The 22525-nt window shown below is 39.9% G+C and overlaps 1 protein-coding gene across 9 annotated transcripts in view; it reads right to left on the bottom strand.

Annotated features, from left to right (window-relative positions):
* The window catches only part of kalrna (kalirin RhoGEF kinase a), a 734910-nt gene that overhangs the window by 709448 nt on the left and 2937 nt on the right, over positions 1–22525 (bottom strand). The window lies entirely within an intron of this gene.

Raw genomic sequence — 22525 nt, forward strand, 5'->3', positions numbered from 1 at the left:
GATCTTGGGAAGGAGGTAGAACCGGGCAGTGCGGGGTTCCCGGACTAGGAGGTTGGAAGCTGTGGGTGGGAGATCTCCATAGGTGATGAGGTTCTGTATGGTCTGGGAGATGACAGTTTGGTGATGGGGGGTGGGGTCATGGTCGAGGGGGTGGTAGGAGGAGGTGTTTTCGAGTTGGTGTCTGGCTTCAGTGGTGTAGAGGTCAGTGCGCCAGACTACCACTGCACCCCCTTTATCCGCTGGCTTGATGGTGAGGTCGGGATTGGAGCAGAAGGAGTGGAGGGCTGCGCGTTGTGAAGGTGAGAGTTTGGAGTTGGGGGGGGGGGGGGGCTAGACAGGTTGAAGCGGTTAATGTCCCGGCGGCAGTTGGAAATGAAGAGATTGAGGGCAGGTAATAGGCCAGCACTGGGTGTTCAGGTAGATGGAGTGTGTTGGAGGTGAGCGAAGGGGTCCTCGGAAGGTGGGCGGGGGTCCTGATTGTGAAAGTAAGCTCGATGTAACGGCGTGTATTAAATTAATTGATGTGTGGGCTGAGGGGGATGAAGGTGAGTCCTTTGCTGAGGACTGATCATTTCGTCCTCAGTGAGGGGGAGGTCTGGAGGGATGGTGAAAACTCGGCAGAGCTGGGGGCTGGGAGCTGGGAGCCAGTGTGGGTGCGGAGCTGGGAGTATGGGTGGAGGTGGGGGAAATGGGGGTGGAGTCATGAGCAGGGGTGGTGTTCCCCTCAGGGTTCTGGGGGGCAGGGATAGTGACAGTAGGATCTGTGGGGGGCGTGTCAGCAGAATGCAGGTGAGTGGCTTCATTTCCCCTTTCCCCAACTCACCCCAGTTCCAAACTTCCAGCTCAGCACCGTCCCAATGACCTGTCCTACCTGCCTACCTTCCTTTCCATCTATCCACTCCACTCTCCTCCCTGACCTATCACCTCCATCCCCAGCCCCATTCAGATGTTAAAAACCATTATTAAATATGTTATAACAAGGAACTTAGAAAAATTCAAGCTAATCAGGCAGAATCAACATTGTACTGTGGATCACCATGCTATGAATAAAGGGAAACCAGTACTGTATTCAGACTTCGAGAAGGTATTTGATCAATTGCCACATCAAAGACTATTGTGGAAAATAAAAACTCACCATGTCGTGGGTGACAATATTGGCAAGGCTGGGAGATTTGCAAGGTAACAGAAAGCAGATGGTAGGCTTTGATGGGTCATTTTATGATTGACAAGATGCAATAAGTCTTGTCACAGGGATCAGTGCTCGGGCCTCAACATTTTACATAAATGACTGGGTGAAAAGGGCCATGCATGTAGACGAGAAAATAAATTGTAAAGATGAAATAATGAGGGTCCAAATGGACATGAATAGCTTAAGTGAGTGGGCAAAGAGCTGACAAATGGGAGTATAATATGGGAAAAGGTAAAAATTTCTATTTTGGCTAAAGGAATTTTTAAAAGTTTACTAGACTAATACTTAGAATGGCAGTTTGTCTTAAGAGGTAAGGTTGGACAAGCTAGGCTTGTATCTGCTGGCGTTTAAAAGAATGAGAGATTATTTGATTGAAATATATGTGATTCTGAGGGGTCTTGACAGGGTGGATGCAGAAAAGATGTTCTTTCTTCTGGGAGAACCTAGTGAATGCAGGGACATTGTTTTTAAAAAAAAACAGGCCACTCATTTAATATAGAGACGAGGAGAAAATTTTTTCCACCAATTATTATGAGTCTTTGGAATTCTCTCCTGAAAAGGTGGTGGTAGCAAAGTAATTAAATATTTTTAAGGAAGAGGTAAATAAATCCTTGATAAGTAAGGGGTGAAAGGTTATCAGTGGTAGGCAGGAATATGAAATTATGTCTTATTGAGTGAAGGGAAGAGTAGCCAATTTCTGCTCCTAATTCATATGTTTATATGTATTGGGACAACAATTGCATTATTAACCAATTCTGTGATTTAATTAGAGAGGATGTTAAGAGCAGACCTCTGAGAATTTGGTGGCATAGTTTGCTCTTGTCACCTGATTTACATATTAAATAGTTTGCCTGCTGTTAAATAGATGTCTTGCCTTAAATACCCAATAGGCATCATAAGTCAGGTCCTTAACATTTCAACAACATGAGACCACTTCTATTAGATGTTATTTATGTACAGAAACAACCAGCCCTTCTGCTGAAAATAAACTCGGCTACCTAGCTCTCTCTGGAGATATGAATATGTCGAAACAGTGTAATGCTTTCTCTAGTTCAATCATATAAATAACAAAAAAAAATTAAAAATTCACACAGATAGCAGACAGTTCTCTGGGCTGTCATTTATCCATCAAAATAGATTAACAGGTCATATATCTCATTTGCTATTTGTGGGTCCTTGTTGTACACAAATTGGCTGCTGTGTTTCACTTTGCAATAGGTAACTATACTTCAAAAAAGTACTGTAATTCATTGGTTGTAAACTGCTTTTGTGCTAAGGATGTATCAAGTACCACATAAAGCAAGCTTTGTTCTTCAATTCAATTATAAAACTCATTAAGTTGATGAGGCAGCTGTGGTTAAAGCTTGTGTAATTCATCTTCCAAACCATATGCATCCTCTGTGCATGTGTGGAGGATGAATATGAATGTAAGAATGAGAATGTCTCTTTGTATAAAGTAATGCTCTTTTTTCAATAAACATTCGTTGCATATAATCTATCAGTTATTACAGTTAATGACGGTGACACCTTTGCAAAATAGCCAAAAGAATAACTGTTAAAAAGTTGAAGAGCAAGTACTTAAAGCTAGAAGTGTCAAGTGGAGCAGTCTACAGTGCCTTTTCCCAAAATCCCCAACATCAAAACATCTGTATCAAATAAATTCAATTCCACTCATTTTGTTCAGAACCAACTGAGTGCATTGAACATAAATGCTAAGGAAAGATGGCCAATGCACCAGAGCTGCCTACTCCTTTCATCAAGATTTTCCCATATAACTAAGAATTGGCTAATGTAACATGTAAACCACCGTTAATATTAAACTATGGGTGAAGTGGAGTATTTTGCTTTGACATTAGTTATTTTTAGCTTATAAGATGTCATGAAGCTAATCCTTTGCAAGCACATTTTGTTCATTGAAGAGTCACATTAAAGCTTTTGAGGATGAATTTATCCATTTATTCCCAAATAACAATTACAAGACTCTTTACTGTGGTATATGCAGGCATGGTTTGTCCACAAAACAAAAATCTGGATAAATCCAGCTTTGCAAACGTGAAGCAATTACCATCTTTAACAAGAGAATATCCAGGCATCTACTCATGATTTGCAAGAGTATATCGGGTCCAGTTCAAGAGGTTGATAGTGTGGCATGTGGCAACAGTGGTACAACTGAAGAATGAAAGAAACTGGGTTGTCAAAAAAATGTTTTCAGCTTTCAAAATGGGACCCAGTCAGTACTGATGCCCAACAGCAAGTAACACTGTGTGTTTGGAAACGTGTCAGCCAGTTTCAAGTGATGTTGATGCCTTCGGTCTCAAAATGGAAACCTGATAATAAGTGTTGTACTAAAGAAATTCATTAAATGTGCAAATTTATAGATTATCAAATTTCACTTACAAACATGCTAAAAAATGAATCCAAATGTACATTGCAATATATATTACAGATGATCAATGCTTTAACCCAGGCAAAGGAAGTGATAGTGCTCAAGGGCTGCGGTCTTACATGGCATGAGAGTTATAAACCATTTGCAGTAGTTCCTGTCCAAAGCATCAGAAATACATTTTTCTTTCTCAATATAACATTGTATGGTTTGCCCAGAACAAGGCAGGCTTACTCTTCATTACAATTGCAAGATACCAATGAGCACTGTTGTCTTGTAGCATTGTGTCATAATCATGCCCCAAATTTTCAGGGACGAGATTGGGTTGGGATATCTGGTCAGCATGGACTGGTTGGACAGAAGGGTCTGTTTTCATGCTGTACATCTCTATGACTCTATGACAGAACTCCTTCATGTGTTTATCAAGCTAAAATAATGTATTCTAAATTTAAAGGGTCTTGTAATTGTTTTTTGGGGAATAAAAGAATAAATTCATCCTCAAAGGCTTTAATATGACACTTCAATGAACAAACTCTGCTCACAAAGGGTTCGCATCGTTGCATCTTATGAGCAAAAATAACTAATGTCGAGACAAAATACTACTAGCAGTTGACCAATAGGAGTAACTACTAATAGTAATTTTATATTAAGGATGGTTTACATCTTACAACAATGGGAGACTTACATTGACTTTAACAAATAAACAACATTTTGAAGCATTTTAATTCTTTGAAGAAAGAGAGGAGAATAAAAGACTGCCCAATTCCATTCTATATCCTATTAACCAATAGTAAACCATAAACCAGTTTTTCCACCTGGCTGATAAACAATAGATTATAGGAAACAATAATGGGATGCCTAGTAAAGGTAGGATGGAGTAACTAGCTAGAAAATGGGAATAGTGAGGCATTAAATACTTACAAACATTTTAAAAAGGACACCAAACATCTTAATTAAAATAATAATATAAATAATTATTCCTCCCATGCCATAATAAGACACGCTGTGAAGCAAAATAAAGTGAACAGTATTTTTAGGATCATTTCTTTATTTTCCAAGATTAAAGCTCCATTCACTATCTTTACAGCCCTATTGGTTTATCATATCCAAATCACCATCTGCCATTGCTGCATTATTTCTTCATGGAATATTTTCCAACCAATGAAAAGCCATTGGCAGTTCATTACCCAAACTATTGTTCAATCTGACAGACGTAATTTTAGCTGCATTGTTTTGAAGCAGAGTTACGACTATCAGTTGTGAAAAAGCCAGCAGTACTGACTTTTCTACAGCCACCTTATCATATTCCCTTCAAGCAGGTGCCAACACCAGAGTTACAAGCAACCCTGTTTACAATGAAAACGTAAAGCCCCACACTCTTCCTTAATCACTTTACCACAGTGTGGAGCTTTTCTAAATTATAACAACAAATGTCAAGAAAAATAATTAATACGACAGGGATTAAAGGTCATATCCTACATTAAATAGTACATTCTGACACTTCCTAAATAGAATTGAACAATAAGTGAAAAAGTCCACGTTAATAACTGTTCTATGACAGTGAATTTTCAGGCAGCTGACAATAACGTAAAGTTCAACATGGGTAAGATTTAATTTTAATTATTTTTGACAGTAAATGTAAAAAATCGAACAAATAGTGTCATTACATTACTTTCAACTCACGAAACAACTGCAAAGAAAATGATGAATTTATTAAAAAAAAACAGACTTTCACATCTTAATAGTATAAAGACTATGTTTTCCTCTCTGTAGAACTTAATAATGCTCAGTTCCTTGGAAGTAGAGAGAGAAATAAAAGGGATATGTCTGATTATAGCACATTTCCATCCCTGTTATGATGCTCAGGTCATTTTGTAAAAGGCAAAACTGTGATTACAATTGACACAAGAAAAACATTCTCAAAGAAGTAAGGCAGTAAGCAGACTAATTTTCTTCATTTCACCTGATCTTCTTCTGTCTGTAACTGATGCATGCCCAATGCCAGATGTTCCTCTGGTCAGAAATTCAGAGGATTCCAAACAGTAATGAATGGGAAGACTTGAAAACACCTCCACCCTCATGAGCACTGACCTGGAATTTCACTATGAGGTGTTATTTTGTGTCCGAATTTGTACTCATACCACAGAGTTTTTGTGCCAGCCAACATTTTGGTAAGTCTCAAGCATGAGACTTTCCCCACTTCAGAATGGCAATTAAGTGACCGAATGCCATCTTGTCCTTCCTCCAATAACTTTCGCTGTCCTTGAGGCCAGAGTGCTGATTGCCTCCAACATAATGAATGCCGAGCAGCATGGAATGTAAAAAAAAAACCTGATACTCACTTTGATCACTTCTGCTCCCAGCCCTGAGATCTCTGACCTAATTCTTAGCACTGATATTCAGACCCCACCTGATCATAAGACTTTAAACAGGAGTAGGCCATTTCACCCCCTGAGCCTCCTGCGTCATTCAATAGGACCATGACTGTTCTGATTGTTCTCACATGAGGTTTCCTACCTTTTCCCTGTAACCATTGATCCCCTACTGATCAAGAATCTACCACAACCATAAATATGATCTTATGGTCCCAACCATAACTTCTCAGCTTCTCACCCCACATTATGAAGCCCTGAGCAATACTACAGACCTCCTCAATCTTATTCCCACAAGCACCATATGTCAACACCCCCTCCCCCCCCCCCCCCCCAGAAGCCTCCTACAATACCCTAGGTCCTTGTAACTAGACCAGAATATCGGCACATAAATGTGTGAGGTATTGATGCTGTCCTTTCTGCATGGTCACAAGATCTCAGACCCAAAATACTTCAGATGTTCTCATTTGAGTTGGATTGTCACCTATGTTGTTGTTTTTAAACAGGCACAGAGTAAATACACATTATTTCAGTCTGCAATGATTTGATTCTACAAATTGACAACATTTCCTAAATAATCTTGTGTATGCAAGAAATTACATGGAGACCCAGTTTAGGGTTGTCACTTAGGCTCAGTGTAGCACACTGTACATAACGAAAGTGATATATGCTAACATGCAAGCACTGGTTTTCTTGACAAAATATGTCTTTTTTTAAAGTTTAATTACAGCCATCTAGGAAAAGGGTAACATCAAGGAGTCAGGAAAATTCCTGGCTTGGCTCACATACCTTGAATGAATGTGCCTGGAAAGGCAGGATTTCATTTCAGGATGATGGGTTGGCTCAGCCATCCAAGAAACAACTTCAAAAGCAGCCAAAGAGGCTGCTGGATGCTGAGGCCAACAGCTTAAAAGGGCTACCTTGGCTCAAAGCAAAATCATCCCAATTATAAAGATGAAAGTAAAGCCATTAAGTTCTTAGTCCTCACAGCCTTCATACACTGTGTATGACCCAAGCATGCCAATTCATAACCCTCCATTCAAACTTATGCCTCCTTTGTCAACATATTTCAATTTTATGCTCATTCATCCATTACACCATATAAAGAACTATGACACCTACAGTGATAATAGTTTGTGATTATAAAAAAGAAAACAGTTAATCACTGCTAATTTGCCAATTTCTTACAAGAATATATTTGTTACTTCAGACCAATAGAAGTATCAATCATACAGATCTTTTAAGGTATCAACAGCAGAAACTGCAGTCATTTGAAACCTGTTCATCACGTGTAAACAAGTATTGTAGGATTGACAGAATCTGACCACGATTCCCCATGATTCAGTCAAAGATTCAACTCATTGCAATGTCTCCAATTCAGAACCAAATCAGGTTCCAGATGGGGTTAGAGCCAGGCATACTTTGCTTTTGCCATTTATCAAGAAAAAGGATCTCAAGACAGTTTCAGCTGCATGATACCAGCATCAATAGACTGCACACTCATCAATCCTTTGCCAGCTGATGGGAGGTTCTAAGGAACTGACATGGTAACTGTTGAGTTGCTAGGGGGAGAGGGTGAGAGAGGAAGGTGGTCTCCTCTATCAGTCAGAATGAAATACAGTATGTCCGAGATCCTGAACCCCACAGAGTCTTCAAGTGGCTGGACTTCAGCGGCCACACCAATGTGGTTCAACTGGCAGCTGTGGGAAAGGCCTTGTGAATGGTTCTGGAGTGAAGGGTGGGGGGAATGTTTGAGAAGAAGTCTGGTAGATGCTGCAGAAGCAAGCAACTCCCTCAGTGATATTGCAAATCCTGAAGTGTTGATGCATGATACCTTAAGTGCTGGATCAAAGAGTGGTGAGGAATTCTGTGTGTTGTGAATCCAGTCGATGCTTCCAATGGAAGAGGCCTACACCTGCCCTAAAACATGGAGCAGGGATGACCTGTCAGGAGATGGAAACAGAAGCAGCAGAAGCCACCAATTTAACAGTGCCTAGGGAGCTAAGCAACCCAGACCCCAGCACAGATGATCTGCCTCAGAGCCTGAGACTCTTGGAAAGTATGAGTACAGATTAAAGAAGTTGACGAGGGTGGATAGTGAGTGCTGATAATAGAGTATGCCCTAAGATATTGCTGACTGGTTCAGAGGAGCAAGCAGTGAGCTGGAGCCAACAAGTAACTGACTTTCATGTCAAGACTTGACACTGTCCAGTTTCTATCTAACAGCTGGGAGAATGGGAAACTGTATATCAGTAAGGCGAGATCAAGCCTCTCATCACTCACTGGTGAGAATCTCAACTCACTGTTCAACACTTGGTTGGAAAATGAAACATTTTGTTCTCAATTCGGAGAAGCTCCTTGCTTGTCATCTCACATATATTTCCCACTTGCTCACCAAAACCCCATCATTCAGTGTCTGGGAAGATTCTGCCTTGAGTCTTCCTTGGTTGACTTTAATTTCTCTTCATGTTTCTATTGGCCTGATGCCAGTGGAATAAAGAATCCCTGCTTCACGACGTTTGACTCATCTGTGTACTCAAATGGCATGTTACACAGGGTTAAATCAAAACAATAGATGTTTTAATTTTACTTTAGTGTACTTTAGAGGACCATATACTTTGTACTGTTAATTTCAATTAGTAAGATCAAATTTGTTCAGCCTAAGTGTTAAATATATTCATTAGCAAATACTGTCAGCACTGCTATTGACAAGTCTAGAGATAGTTCAACTTGACTAAGCTAGAACATACATAATAATGCTTTCAACAGGTCAGTGAAACCAATATCTTGACAACCAAGTAAATTGATTCCTGGTGCTTTCTGAAGAGAAAAAGCTATTTATTAAACCAATTCTATAATTCATTCAATTAATTTTATCCATAGACTATTTTAATTATTATAGAATATTTCAAAAAATTATTTGCTGCATTGCTTGAATATTTAATGTTTGACTTGATTTGTTATGGACTTACACCAAGAAATGAATTGTGGGTGATGGGTAGAAAGCTGTTTGTGTGACTGGAGCCTGATGCGCAGTGGCATACCACAGGGATCTTAGTCACTTATTGTTTTTGATATTCATGAATGATATAGATAAGAAACTCAGGTGGACAATAAGTAAGTTTGCAGATGACACAAAGGTTGGCCAGGTGGCTGACAGTGCAGAGGAAAGTCTTAGGTTACAGGAGATGGGCAGATTAGTGGTGGATGGAACTTAACACTGATAAATGTGAAATGATGCACTGCTTTAAGAAGGTACAAGACAAGGAAGTACTTAATGAATGGCAAGATACTGGGAAACTCAGAGGAGCAGAAAGATCTTGAGGTGCTTGTCCACAGATATCTAAAGGAGAAAGGACATTAATGGAACAGTTAAGACAACATACGGGACTCTAGCTTTTATCAATCGTGGCATAGATTATAAAAGCAGGGAGGTCATGTTGGAGGTGTACAGAACTTTGGTTAGGCTTCAGCAGGATAACCGTGTGCAATTCTGGTCACCACATGAAAGGAAGGATATGATTGCACTGGAGGGGATGCAAAGGAGATTCACTAATATGTTGCCCTGGATAGCTATGAAGAAGGCTAGCTATGCTCGGTTTGTTTTATTTGGAGTAGAGAAGATTGACAGGGGACCTGATGGAGAGTATAAGTTTACGGGGGGGCATGGACAGGATGACACCTGTTTCTCTTAGTTGCAGATTCAATGACGAGGGAGAATAACTTTAAAGTGAAAGACAGCAGTTTTAGAGGGAAGTTGAGGAAAATCTTTTAAACCCAGAGGGTGGTGGAGTTCTAGAATGCACTGCCTGCAAGGATGGCTGAGGCAGAAAATCTCAGAATATTTAAAAAGTACTTGGATGTGAACTTGAAGCATCATAGCATTTAAGGCTATGGGCCTAGTGCAGGGAAGTGAGGCTCGTGTAGATAGCAGTACGTTTTTGATGGTACAGTCGCAATGGGCTAAAGGGCATTTTGCTACAGCGTACATTTCATTATTATTAATTCACTGTAATACAATTGATTGATTGGGAACACTGTTTCTAAAGCATGAACTTTTAAAACGTGTGTTGGCTGTAACCCAATTACATGAATATGATTCTAAGATGGTGGGAGCACAACTTCTATTATGCGGGAACAGGGAAGAATGCAAAGGTAAGAGTGCAAGTAATTAACAAGTTAATTGATGTTTTGAGTCCAATATGTCTCTTCTTTACTGGACTTGAAACATTAACTCTCATTTTCTCTCCACAGATGCTACAAGATTTGCTGAGTTTCTCCAGCAATTTTGTTTCTAATTCAGGTTTCCAGCATCTGCAGTACTTTGCTTTTGAGTATATTGAACTGACAATTCTTTTTTTTTCAAATATGGGTACATTCAGTTTCCAAACAGGTGATTGTTGGAGTCAAAGGTTTGCATAATGCTATCAAATTGCACCTTCTAACTGAAGTTGAATAACTATGTAAATCAATTACCTTGCAAGAGATTCAGACCATTGATCAAGGCATTTTGCTCATCCAGTTGTGTGTAGTGTCTTGTTCCAGCAGGCTTCTTAGTGATGTCGTATAACAATATTCAGCAAGCCTACATCTCTTGGTAATTTTTCCTGCACGTTGTCCTCTAGACATGTTCCATTGAGACTTGATCCATCCATGGATTTGGTATTGTTTTGCAATATGTGGTAATTGCTGGCACTTAAATGGCATACAAAATGGAATCCATGCTGTTTTCTTGTTAGCTTGTAAATATATTGGATGAATCATTCTTGAGGGACAGCTAAATAGAGTTGCATTAGTATCTGTAGCTTTCCACATAAAATCATGACCCAACTTCTAACATTAACATATACAGAAATCTACCTTCACCATCTATATTTCAAAACATCCACCACAAAATAACTGTAGGTTAACTACAGATCATATCAGTATTAGGGATGGCTCTTTTTGAAGAACAGATGGTTACCACAATATGAAGCCAGATGTGTGCCACGTTTGACATTCTGCAATGACTATCCATATAAAACAAATAATAAACGCTTTGTTTACAAGAAGCTACACCTTAATCACTGTCACTTGCAAAGGAAATAGTAGGTAGTATTTGCACAGATTGGAGTGGTCCATGCATACGTCTTGTACAAAGTGTAAAAAAAAACATTATTGTCTCACACAATAATCCTGCAGCCATTGTTCAAAGAAACAACTTACACTCAAATGATTTGGCCATGGAAATATTATGTACAACATTGACCATCATCCAGGAAGCTACCACAATATTATTATTAAAATAATCAACATTGGTTTCAGGCTTCCAAAAAAGAAATAATGCAGGGGTTAGGGGTTAGGGAGACCTAGACTAATGTCTACATCCCTGGATCCTGACACTGGAGAAATTCCTGAACTGCAGGGATGAACTTTGAGTTGCAAGCTTGAGCATTTGCTAGTTGCATTCCTTCTACTATCTCTATCTGTGACAAAAGTGTACAAGCAAATTTGACATCATGAAAGTTTGCGTTCAACAGTGATTGTGGAGGATATGTTGGTTCATGCCATCCTTGATAAGAAATATGATGAAGAGTGAGAAGTACATGTTTGTTAGGCTGATATCGGTAAGCCTTTTCTCAGTTTGTCGAAAGTGACAATGCAGATTTTGATTTTTATTCTTCAATGCAACTTGCACCTAAGTTTTAAATAGAATCTGATTCTTATCCCAGCCTTCTTTGGCATAAAAACTTGTGAATCAACTTAAAGATTAGATTCCTTACAGTGTGGAAACAGGCCCTTCAGCCCAACAAGTCCACACCGATCCTCCAAAGAGTAACCCACCCAGACCCATTTCCCTCTGACTAATGCAGCTAACACTATGGGCAATTTAGCATGGCCAATTCACCTGGCCTGCACATCTTTGCTCTGTGGGAGGAAACCCACGCAGACACAGGGAGAATGTGCAAACTCCTCCAAGGTTGGAATCGAATCTAGGACCCTGGTGCTGTGAGGCAGCAGTGCTAATTGCTGAGCCACCGTGCTGCCCCAAAGATCTTCAACTTCAAAAGGTGTAGAATGGCTCATATTTCTCCACTGTACATTACTATTGCAGTGTCTCCACCAAAATTTGTTTTCTAATGGTTTATGGCAGCCCTATTAATTGAACCAGCAGAACTCCATTGTTGCAAAACTCCGAAATTTGAACAATATTTCTGTGTTTGTATATCTTGTTGTATTCTGTATAGAACCACCATTAATCAATGCACTTGCAAAAGTAAATACAAAAGATTTATATTAGATGATTATTATTAGATATACTAGATGGTCAAACGCGTGCAAAAGAAAATTCAGAGGACATAACATTTCTAAGTTTGTGTACAAAACTGTCTGTTCCGACTAACAATAGCTGGGTCCTGGTATGCCCAGAAGGCACACAAAAATGTATTTATTCTTGCAATTTTTCTCATGGTTTTTAGTTTGACCTTTCTTTAAAAAAATCAATGACCAGTAAAAACTGATAATGGTCTGGTAAATTTCTCAAATGCTCATTTTACATTTTTGAGCCAGAACACGAACAGACTATTCAACAATGGACAATTAAAATTACAGGACAAATTATATAATTGATATAGAACATGTCTAATTACTGATTTGTACTTCCTTATGATTATCAACATTGGAGTACAAACGATAGCTTCATGGTTTTCCTGAGGAATTCAAGGTTACAGCAGCTGTGAAAATACTACTGTTTTGGTATAGCATTTATCTACAAATGGCAGCCACACCTGTCAAATAGTGTTATCTTACAGAGATAAAGGTGAGGTAGTAAATGAACCCAAATACCTTTTTTGAGTGATCGGTCTTTACAGACTGATGTGTAACTAGCATAGTAAATTCAAATTGTGGCAATAAATAGCTGAAAGGTCAGTATTCAAAATTAGTGGCTCAAATAAAAATCTTTAAACACATAAATGTCCTATTCATTTGCCCTTTTTTAACTGTCTGTTAAGCTTTAATCTACAATTTATCAATGTAGTTATCAAATTTTATGTTATGCAAAGTAGTTAAAAATATTATGCATGTAAATTGAACAAAAATGTTTGAAGCACTGGACCACGTTTTGAGGGGTAATGGGGGCTCTCACTGGTCAGCTAGAAAGCTTGTGGCAGTCCCTCATCATGGGGAAGACCTGCTGAGCTATGTAACTATTTAGACACCTGGGCAGCAAAAGCCTTCCCTGATATCAAGGCGTAGCCCAGATGAGGAGGTCTTGCTCACTGAGAGATGCCAACATATCAAAGGCCGACAGCTCTACTGTATGGCAACACCGGTGGGAAGATGGTGATGGCTGTCAGTACCACACCCATGAGGTCAAAGGTAAGAGGTCGCAGGAAGAGTGTCTCAGGGTGGACCTTGCAGCAAGGGCAGAGGTATGGCTCTCAGCAAGACCCCTTTCTTGATGCCAAGTGCTTTGAATAATCACTGTACCTTGAGTGGGGAGCACTTGCAACCTCACATGGGTTTCCTTACGGTGCTCCTTGAATAATGAGACACTCTTCCACTGTTGAGTTAACACCAGTGATGGCTGGATCAAGCTCTTAAGTAATTATTAATGGCCTGTGTGAGAGCCTTAATTGGCAGTGGAGCAGCAATGTCATGTACGAGTTCTCCACCACAAGCTTAATCAGGATGGACACAGGAGTGTGATGGGATCCCCATCTCCATCTCCAATTCCATTGCCTGATTAAGTGCTCCCCTCCCTACAATAACATTTACCATGAGGAATCTGCCACTGAACTACTTTGTTTGCAAGTAAAGTTGGTAGTTATATGAGTTTTGTTGTAAAATATTAAAAATCTAACTGTGTGACTGCTAATGGGAAATTCAAGTGAACACGCTATGTGTATTAGGCTATCAGATTGGTCTGACCTGAAGACAAATAATAATTTTGACATGAAACAGGCCTTACAAAATTAAAGGAAGGTTAAAAACTGAATGAGAATAAAAATGAAACATCAAGGATAATAGCAAATGTGCTTTAAAGAGCATTTTTAAAACACAGTGTTCCCAAGAAAAAAAAACAACTCCCTTGATTGTTAGAAGAAATCTTTATTTCCAGCTCTTTGTCAGCAGCTGATGGAGTTGGCTCACCATAAGTGAAATAATTTTCAAACCACTTTTTACTTGACTAATTAATTCTTTACATAACTGACACCTCAAAATTCATATTCTGCAATGTTCTATTGTTTATAAGAAAGACCCCCAATATCAGCTGAACAATTGTTATCCAGCTTGATTCACCACCAATCTATTGATAACAGGCAATAAAATTAAGATGTGTCCAAACAGTGCCAAGGGATCTGTAATATGAACTTTACAGTCCCTGTCTCCATAACGTGCTCCAAATACAATAGGACCCATTTTGAATGCTTAAACAAGATTATACAAATCATGTATGATTATTGAGAATGGAGTAAAATTGTGTAGATTATCTTGCACACACTGTCTAGCTAGTGAGGGAATGTTTGTCAGCTATCTAATAACCAATTAACAACTATCCTCTTTGATGGAGAGGGCTTACTCCCTTAGAACATGATGGCTCTCTGAATGCATGCCAGCTATGAAAGATTGGAGCAAGGTCATTGCTCTGGAGCAGACTCTCTCCTCCCTGACCTATCACCTTCATCTCCTCCCCCACTCACCCATTGTACTCTATGCTACTCTCTCCCCACCCCCACCCTCCCCTAGCTTATCTCTCCACGCTTCAGGCTCTCTGCCTTTATTCCTGATGAAGGGCTTTTGCCCGAAATGTCGATTTCACTGCTCGTTGGATGCTGCCTGACTTGCTGTGCTCTTCCAGCACTACTGATCCAGAATCTGGTTTCCAGCATCTGCAGTTATTGTTTTTACCTCAGTAATTCAATAAATGAGTCTGGCAGTTCATAACATTCCGTGGTACATGTTCTAACAATTCTTGAACATATTAGCATTGGCAGAATCAATGGTTTCAAATCCAATGTTAAAATGGTTTTAGGTCTGTCCATCTCAGATTAGAGGTGAACACAAGTCCATGCCTTGGTAGCACCTCCTTCCACCCCATTCCCCAAGGTGCATCCTCTAATACTGAGGGACAAACTAGGCCTACAGGATGCAGTGCTACAGAAGTGATTACTCTTTGGGGAATACATTCTGCATTAGTAGCTGCTTCTGGGACAATGCACCATCTTGTGATGAGACTCAACGCACACAACCCCAGTGTGTGACAGCAGCTAACTCATGTAGAGTTTTGGAAAAGGGTTATAGGAATCGGACAGGACATTGATGTGTGATTATAATCTGATCTCATTGAATGGCAGGATAGACTTCAAGGGGTGAATGGTCTAATCCTGTTCCTAAGTCCTATGTTCTCACGTATTTAAAGGATCAGGTTCATAACCTACACAGGTAAGGTGAATCGCAAAAACTTTACTGCACCTGGGTAAACAAACTCCTCGCATAATCATTTTACCCCAAAATCTTTTAAAATTATTATATGAGTGGATTTAGTTACATAGGTACACAGAAGAGTTTATTATTTTTAACTGACATCTTTATGTGGTTATAACAAATTATACTTTCCCTAAATCTCTTTGAAGCCCCTACAGCTTCTGCTAGTTATACTGATTGATTGACCCTTTTTTTAGGATTGTAGGAACAAGAGTTCCATTTTTCAGAAATTTGTGAATTTCTTTTTATATTTAACTTCATACATATCATTGTTACTATAATGGTTTGTTGGTTCTGTACATATAGGATGAATGGGTGTAGAAGGGCCATGAACTGGCAAGGAGATACTGAGGACCATTGGGAGGTAGGTAGAGATATAAGTTAGATTTCTAGGCATGAGATGATATATGGGGTCATGAGGGTGCCAATGAGTATGAGTTGGCATGAGTCAGTATATCAGACGTAAGGGGTCCTGGAGGTGGGGCACAGGCAGGCCTTAAAAGAGTGGGGAGTATAATGAAATGTGAGGGGCGAGGGCTAGAAGGCCTAAAATACCTCTAACCAACTAAAACAAAACGGTAAGAAATTAATGCAAATCTTTTAATCAGCATGCCTTGATGTTTAGCTATGCCTCGGACTGTCTCTGCATTGCTTTTGGTAGCCCAACTCTGTTTTAGTTCCACTTCCACAGAATTAAAATAATGCCGAAAGGGGCACTTTATACTGATGCTAAGACAGGAAATTTCCTAACTGGAGTTACTCACCTTGGCAGTGAAAAATCAGTTCAATGGGTAGAATTTAATGCCCCCCTTCACCTCCCTAAGTGTAGGCTCAGAGGTAACACAGGTCAGCTGACCATTGGGCAAAATGCAGAATGAAGATCCTGATGTCATCACACCTTCCTCCTGCAGTTCCAGATATAGAAGACTTGAGAACGACCTTATCAACTGTAATCATTTGAGGCCTTGAAACTGAAACTTCAAAGGACTCACTTAAGGTTGTCGTGCCATCTTCACTGGGATGCAACCAGCAGCCAAAAGGGGTCACACCACAACCTGATATTCAACAATGGAAATGGAAGGGGGTCTGAATCAAGACACTTCTAATTTACAAACTAAGTCCGCTATGCCTCCATCCCAGCATCTCTAACCCCCAGCCAGAGTCTCTCCTATCTGACTCTGATAACTAGCTCCCACTCATCTTATTCCAAAGCACCATCACTGAACCTCTCCTAGATTCCACTGCAGCATCAGAAGTAGACACTACTGGTAATTGCATTTGCAATCTGCCCTCACTCCAGGATATCTGGGGGCAAAGTCCCCTCACATGAACAAGAAAGCCTGTCTAAAGAATGTTAAAGGCCTGTAAGTGACACAGCCCATTGGACCTCCCAAAAATGGCCACCGCGGGATTGTCACCAGTTTTTCCGCCTGTGGATAGTAACCTGCCATGATCATTAGATTTTCAAAGAGTGGGAGATTGCACAGAAATTGCCCTCAGAAGAGATAAAATGCTATTTTGTCTATAAGCAATTCCGAGAGATCAACAAATTTAGAAGAAATAGCAATGTAGTTGGAATTATGAATATTTTAATCAAACTGTTCAGATATGTTGTGACATACATCCAGAGCAAGTAGGACTTGAACCCAGGCCTCATAGCTCAGAATGGGGAAAATGCTTTGTGACACTCAGTGGACATGAAAGTCATGACATAAATACTGTACATCTTAGTAAAATTTTGCATGACCAGACTCTGAATCATCGGAAAACCTTTTTTTCATCTCTCTTCCACCCTCCAAACAATGTCATCTCATTCCTTGATTGGGTTACAAGAATAAACATTGTCAATTAGAACAGAATTCACCTTTGAGCTTCAAGTGAGGTTTTCACAATTGTTACTTTGTAGTTACTTCAGCTTATACTTGTGACAAAGGTCAAGGTGATTGACTAATAAAGACTAATCAAATATTGCTGTAAAATATTGCCATTTTAAATATATCAGTGCACTATTCTTAATTGCACGGCACCACATTCAACTACAATAACTTCTGATGGGTAAATTCTACATTTGAGCCAGAAATATTTAAAACAGTACCAGGCAACAATTCTCATATTTTTCTCCTTTCATTGAGAAAAAAAAGAAAACTATTCCACATCATTCACAAGCACCAGAAATTACTTGATATTGGACATCTATACTGAACACAGACCTCACAATTGATGATGAGTAGAGAATTAATTAACCATAATGCCTTGGGCCCTCACAGAAGAGTCTAACAAATCAAAGATTTTTTTTAGTTCAATTGATAACCAAACTGCAAGTCAATTAAAGTAGCCAAGCTGCTTATCAAGCACTTCCAAACTAGTGAATACCTGATTTCAATAAGCTCAAAATCCAGAGAAAGAGAAAGTAATTGAATTTGATTAATCTTCAAAAACTATTTAATTGCTTTGTCAGTTACTAGTTAATCTTGCTTGTATTACCTAACACAGACTGATAATTCAATCCATTTAGAAAAACTCAAGGAGCAAGAGTTCATTTTGCATCCTGGAACCAATCATTCATCTGTCATACCACTCACTTTTCTTACCTCAATAGCAGTTGCACCATCTTCCTCAGACGTTTCATAACAACTTGTTGGGGCCAGTTTTCCTATTTCATCATAGTTCAAAAATTAAAAAGGAAGGCTGTCATAATATTGGTCTAAAAGTTGGTAATATGTGAAAAGTTATGCCACTGTTAACTGAAATGATTGGTGGGCGGCACGGTGGCACAGTGGTTAGCACTGCTGCCTCACAGCGCCAGAGATCCGGGTTCAATTCCCACCTCAGGCGACTGACTGTGTGGAGTTTGCACATTCTCCCCGTGTCTGCGTGGGTTTCCTCCAGGTGCTCCGGTTTCCTCCCACACTCCAAAAAGGTGCAGATTAGGTGAATTGGCAACGCTAAATTGCCAGTAGTGTTAGGTGCAGGGGTAAATGTAGGGGGATGGGTCTGGGTGAGTGCGCTTCGGTGGGTCGGTGTGGACTTGTTGGGCCGAAGGGCCTGTTTCCACACTGTAAAGTAATCTAATCTAGGACAGCGGTGTAAAATGACATAAAATTTGATATTGCAAAGCCATAAGCATTCCTGTGTAAAATAAAACATACTTTAAATATATGTTGAAAAATGTGATGCTGGAAAAACACAGCAGGCCCGGCAGCATCCGAGGAGCAGGAGAATCGACGTTTCATTCGATTCTCCTGCTGAAACGTCGATTCTCCTGCTCCTCGGATGCTGCCGGGCCTGCTGTGTTTTTCCAGCATCACATTTTTCAACTCTGGTCTCCAGCATCTGCAGTCCTCACTTTCTCCTAGTTGATCTATACTTTAAATATATGCCATATAGCTCTGGATCTCATAGTATTAGCCATGGGAGCTGGTAGTGGTGCTATCAGAGTCAGAGATAATGCTCTGGGAAGAATGTGGGTTAAAATCCTGCGATGGAATCTGGTGGAAACTATTTTCAATTAATACATTCTGGAATTGAAAGCTCATCTCTGTATTAGTGACCATGATTGCTATAAATGCTTGCACTAAAACCTCTTAAGGGAAAGAAATTTGCCATCCTTATCAGTTCAAGCCTACATATAACTCCAGATCCATAGCAATGTTGTTGTTTTTTAGTTGCCCTCATAATTTGGAGTGGCCAGCGATGCTCATCACTGATTTTAGAAAAGTTAGCTGACAGATTTGATGAGAAGAAGATATTTATTTCATCAAGACAGCATTAATGTTCTTGATGTAGGTTTGCTCACTGAGCTGGAAGATTATTTTTCAGATGTTTCATCACCATACTAGGTAACATCAACAGTGAGCCTCCGGATGAAGCACTGATGGCATGGCCCGCTTTCCACTTCCATGTTCAGGTTTCCTTAGGTTGGTGATGTCATTTTTCTGTGATGATGTCATTTCCTGATCCTTTTCTCAGGGCGTGGTTGGTCTCTTTGGTCAGCAACACTCCCTAGGACCTTACCATTAAGTGTATAAGTCCTGCTTAGATTTGCTTTCCCAAAATGCAGCACCTCGCATTTATCTGAATTAAACTCCATTTGCCACTTCTCAGCCTATTGGCCCATCTGGTCAAGATCTTGTTGTAATCTGAGGTAACCCTCTTCGCTGTCCACTACATCTCCAATTTTGGTGTCATCTGCAAACTTATTAACTGTACCTCTTATGTTCATATCCAAATCATTTATGTAAATGACAAAAAGTAGAGGACCCAGCTCTGATCCTTGTGGCACTCCACTGGTCAAAGGCCTCCAGTCTGAAAAACAACCCTCCACCACCACCCTCTGTCTTCTACCTTTGAGCCAGTTCTCTATCCAAATGACTAGTTCTCTCTGTATTCCATGAGATCTAACCTTGTTAATCAGTCTCCCATGGGGAACCTTGTCAAACACCTTACTGAAGTCCATATAGATCACATCTACTGCTCTGCCCTCATCAATCCTCTTTGTTACTTCCTCAAAAAACTCAATCAAGTTTGTGAGACATGATTTCCCACGCACAAAGCCATGTTGACTATCCCTGATCAGTCCTTGCCTTTCCAAATACATGTACATCCTGTCCCTCAGGATTCCCTCCAACAAAATGCCCACCGCCGATGTCAGGCTCACTGGTCTATAGTTCCCTGGCTTGTCCTTACCATCCTTCTTAAACAGTGGCACCATGTTAGCCAACCTCCAGTCTTCCGGCACCTCACCTGTGACTATCGATGATACAAATATCTCAGCAATAGGCCCAGCAATCACTTCTCTAGCTTCCCACAGAGTTCTAGGGTACACCTGATCAGGTCCTGGGGATTTATCTACCTTTAACAGTTTCAACACATCAGCACTTCCTCCTCAATAACATGAACATTTGCAAGATGTCACCATCTATTTCCCTACAGTCTATATCTTCCATATCCTTTTCCACAGTAAATACTGATGCAAAATACTCATTTAGTATCTCCCCCATTTTCTGCGGCTCCACGCAAAGGCCGCCTTGCTGATCATTGAGGGGCCCTATTCTCTTCCTAGTTAGCCTTTTTTCCTTAATGTATTTGTAAAATCACTTTGGTTTCTCCTTAATTCTATTTGTCAAAGCTATCTCATGTCCCCTTTTTGCCCTCCTGATTTCGCTCTTAAGTATATTCCTACTTCCTTTATACTCTAAGGATTCACTCAATCTATCCTGTCTATACCTTACATATGCTTCTTTCTTTATTTTAAACCAAACCCTCAATTTCTTTAGTCATCCAGCATTCCCTATATCTACCAGCCTTCCTTTTCACCCTAACAGAATTCACCCTAACTTTCTCTGGATTCTCATTATCTAATTTCTGAAAGTTTCCCATTTTCCAGCCGTCCCTTTACCTTCGAACATCTGCCCCCAATCAGCTTTCGACCGTTCTTGCCTAATACCGTCAAAATTGGCCTTTCTCCAATTTAGAACTTCAACTTTTAGATCTGGTCTATCCTTTTCCATCATTATTTTAAATCTAATAGAATTATGGTCGCTGGCCCCAAAGTGCTACCCCACTGACACCTCAGTCACCTGCCCTGTCTTATTTCCCAAGAGTAGGTCAACTTTTGCACCTTCTCTAGTAGGTACATCCACATGCTGAACAGAGGCCTTGGAGTGCAGGTTCATAACTCTTTGAAAGTGGAGTCGCAGGTAGATAGGATAGTGAAGAAGGCGTTGGTATGCTTTTCTTTATTGGTCAGAGTATTGAGTACAGGAGTTGGGAGGTCATGTTACAGCTGTACAGGACATTGGTTAGGCCACTGTTGGAATATTGCGTGCAATTCTGATCTCCTTCCTATCGGAAAGATGTTGTGAAACTTGAAAGAGCTCAGAAAAGATTTACAAGGATGTTGCCAGGGTTGGCGGATTTGAGCTATAGGGAGAGGCTCAACAGGCTGGGGCTGATTCCCTGGAGCGTTGGAGGCTGAGGGGTGACCTTATAGAGGTTTACAAAATTATGAGGGGCATGGATAGGCTAAATAGACAAAGTCTTTTCCCAGGGGTGGGGGAGTCCAGAACTAGAGGGCATAGTTTTAGGGTGAGAGGGCAAAGATATAAAAGAGACCCACGGGGCAACTTTTTCACACAGAGGATGATACATGTGTGGAATGAGCTGCCAGAGGAAGTGGTGGAGGCTGGTACAATTGCAACATTTAAAAGGCATTTGGATGGGTATATGGATTGGAAGGGTTGGAGGGATATTGGCCGGGTGCTGGCAGGTTGGACTAGATTGGGTTGCAATATCTGGTCGGCCTGGATGGGTTGGACTGAAGGGTCTGTTTTCATGCTGTACATCTCTATGACTCTATGACTCTAAATGGTACCGCTTCATGCCCTAAAATTGAATCAGGCAGCTGGCATACTAGCAATGCGCTGTGTAGAAACAAAGAAGGGGCAGGCCTAATGAAAATAAATTTAAATAGCAGGAAGTGCTGCAAGTTAAAAATAGAGATGATCACAGCACCACCTAGCTTGGACGTTCAGCTAGCAAGACAAAAATCATGTACTTCATGTAAATTGATTGGATTTAAAATTAAGTACAATAACTAAAGTATTTTGAAAAAGTGCTATTCCGATACATTGACATATGCTGTGACATAAACCTGAAGGTATCAGTCGAAAGTGATAGCTGTAGGCAATGCATATTACATACTAGAACTTGTACGTGACTCAACTTTTAATGTATAACCAGTGTGTCTCTAATAATAAATCAGCAAATAACATAATATGCCTATTGTTAAAAATAAATTATGAACAAATTGTAACAGGAAAGTGACACTTACAGGAACTATTCAATAATTACAAGACCTTTTAGATGTTACAAACATGTCACATGGCAGGTTCACAAAGAGGCTGAGACTACACAAAAGTGCAATGTGTTAATCATCATGGCTAATGAATGCCAGGAAGTAAATGTGATGCTTACTCAAAAATATGCTATACATAACACTTTTAATGCATTATAGATGGGAGCAAGAAAATACAGATTTATATTTAAAAATACTGTTACCTTTCTTAAACTTTGATTATTTCACCCAATTTTTGAATAAAACATTTTAAGTAA

Source organism: Chiloscyllium plagiosum, unplaced genomic scaffold (assembly GCF_037043375.1).
Source record: "Chiloscyllium plagiosum isolate Xiang-an unplaced genomic scaffold, Cpla_swu_hap1 HiC_scaffold_7, whole genome shotgun sequence".
NCBI lineage: Eukaryota > Metazoa > Chordata > Chondrichthyes > Orectolobiformes > Hemiscylliidae > Chiloscyllium > Chiloscyllium plagiosum.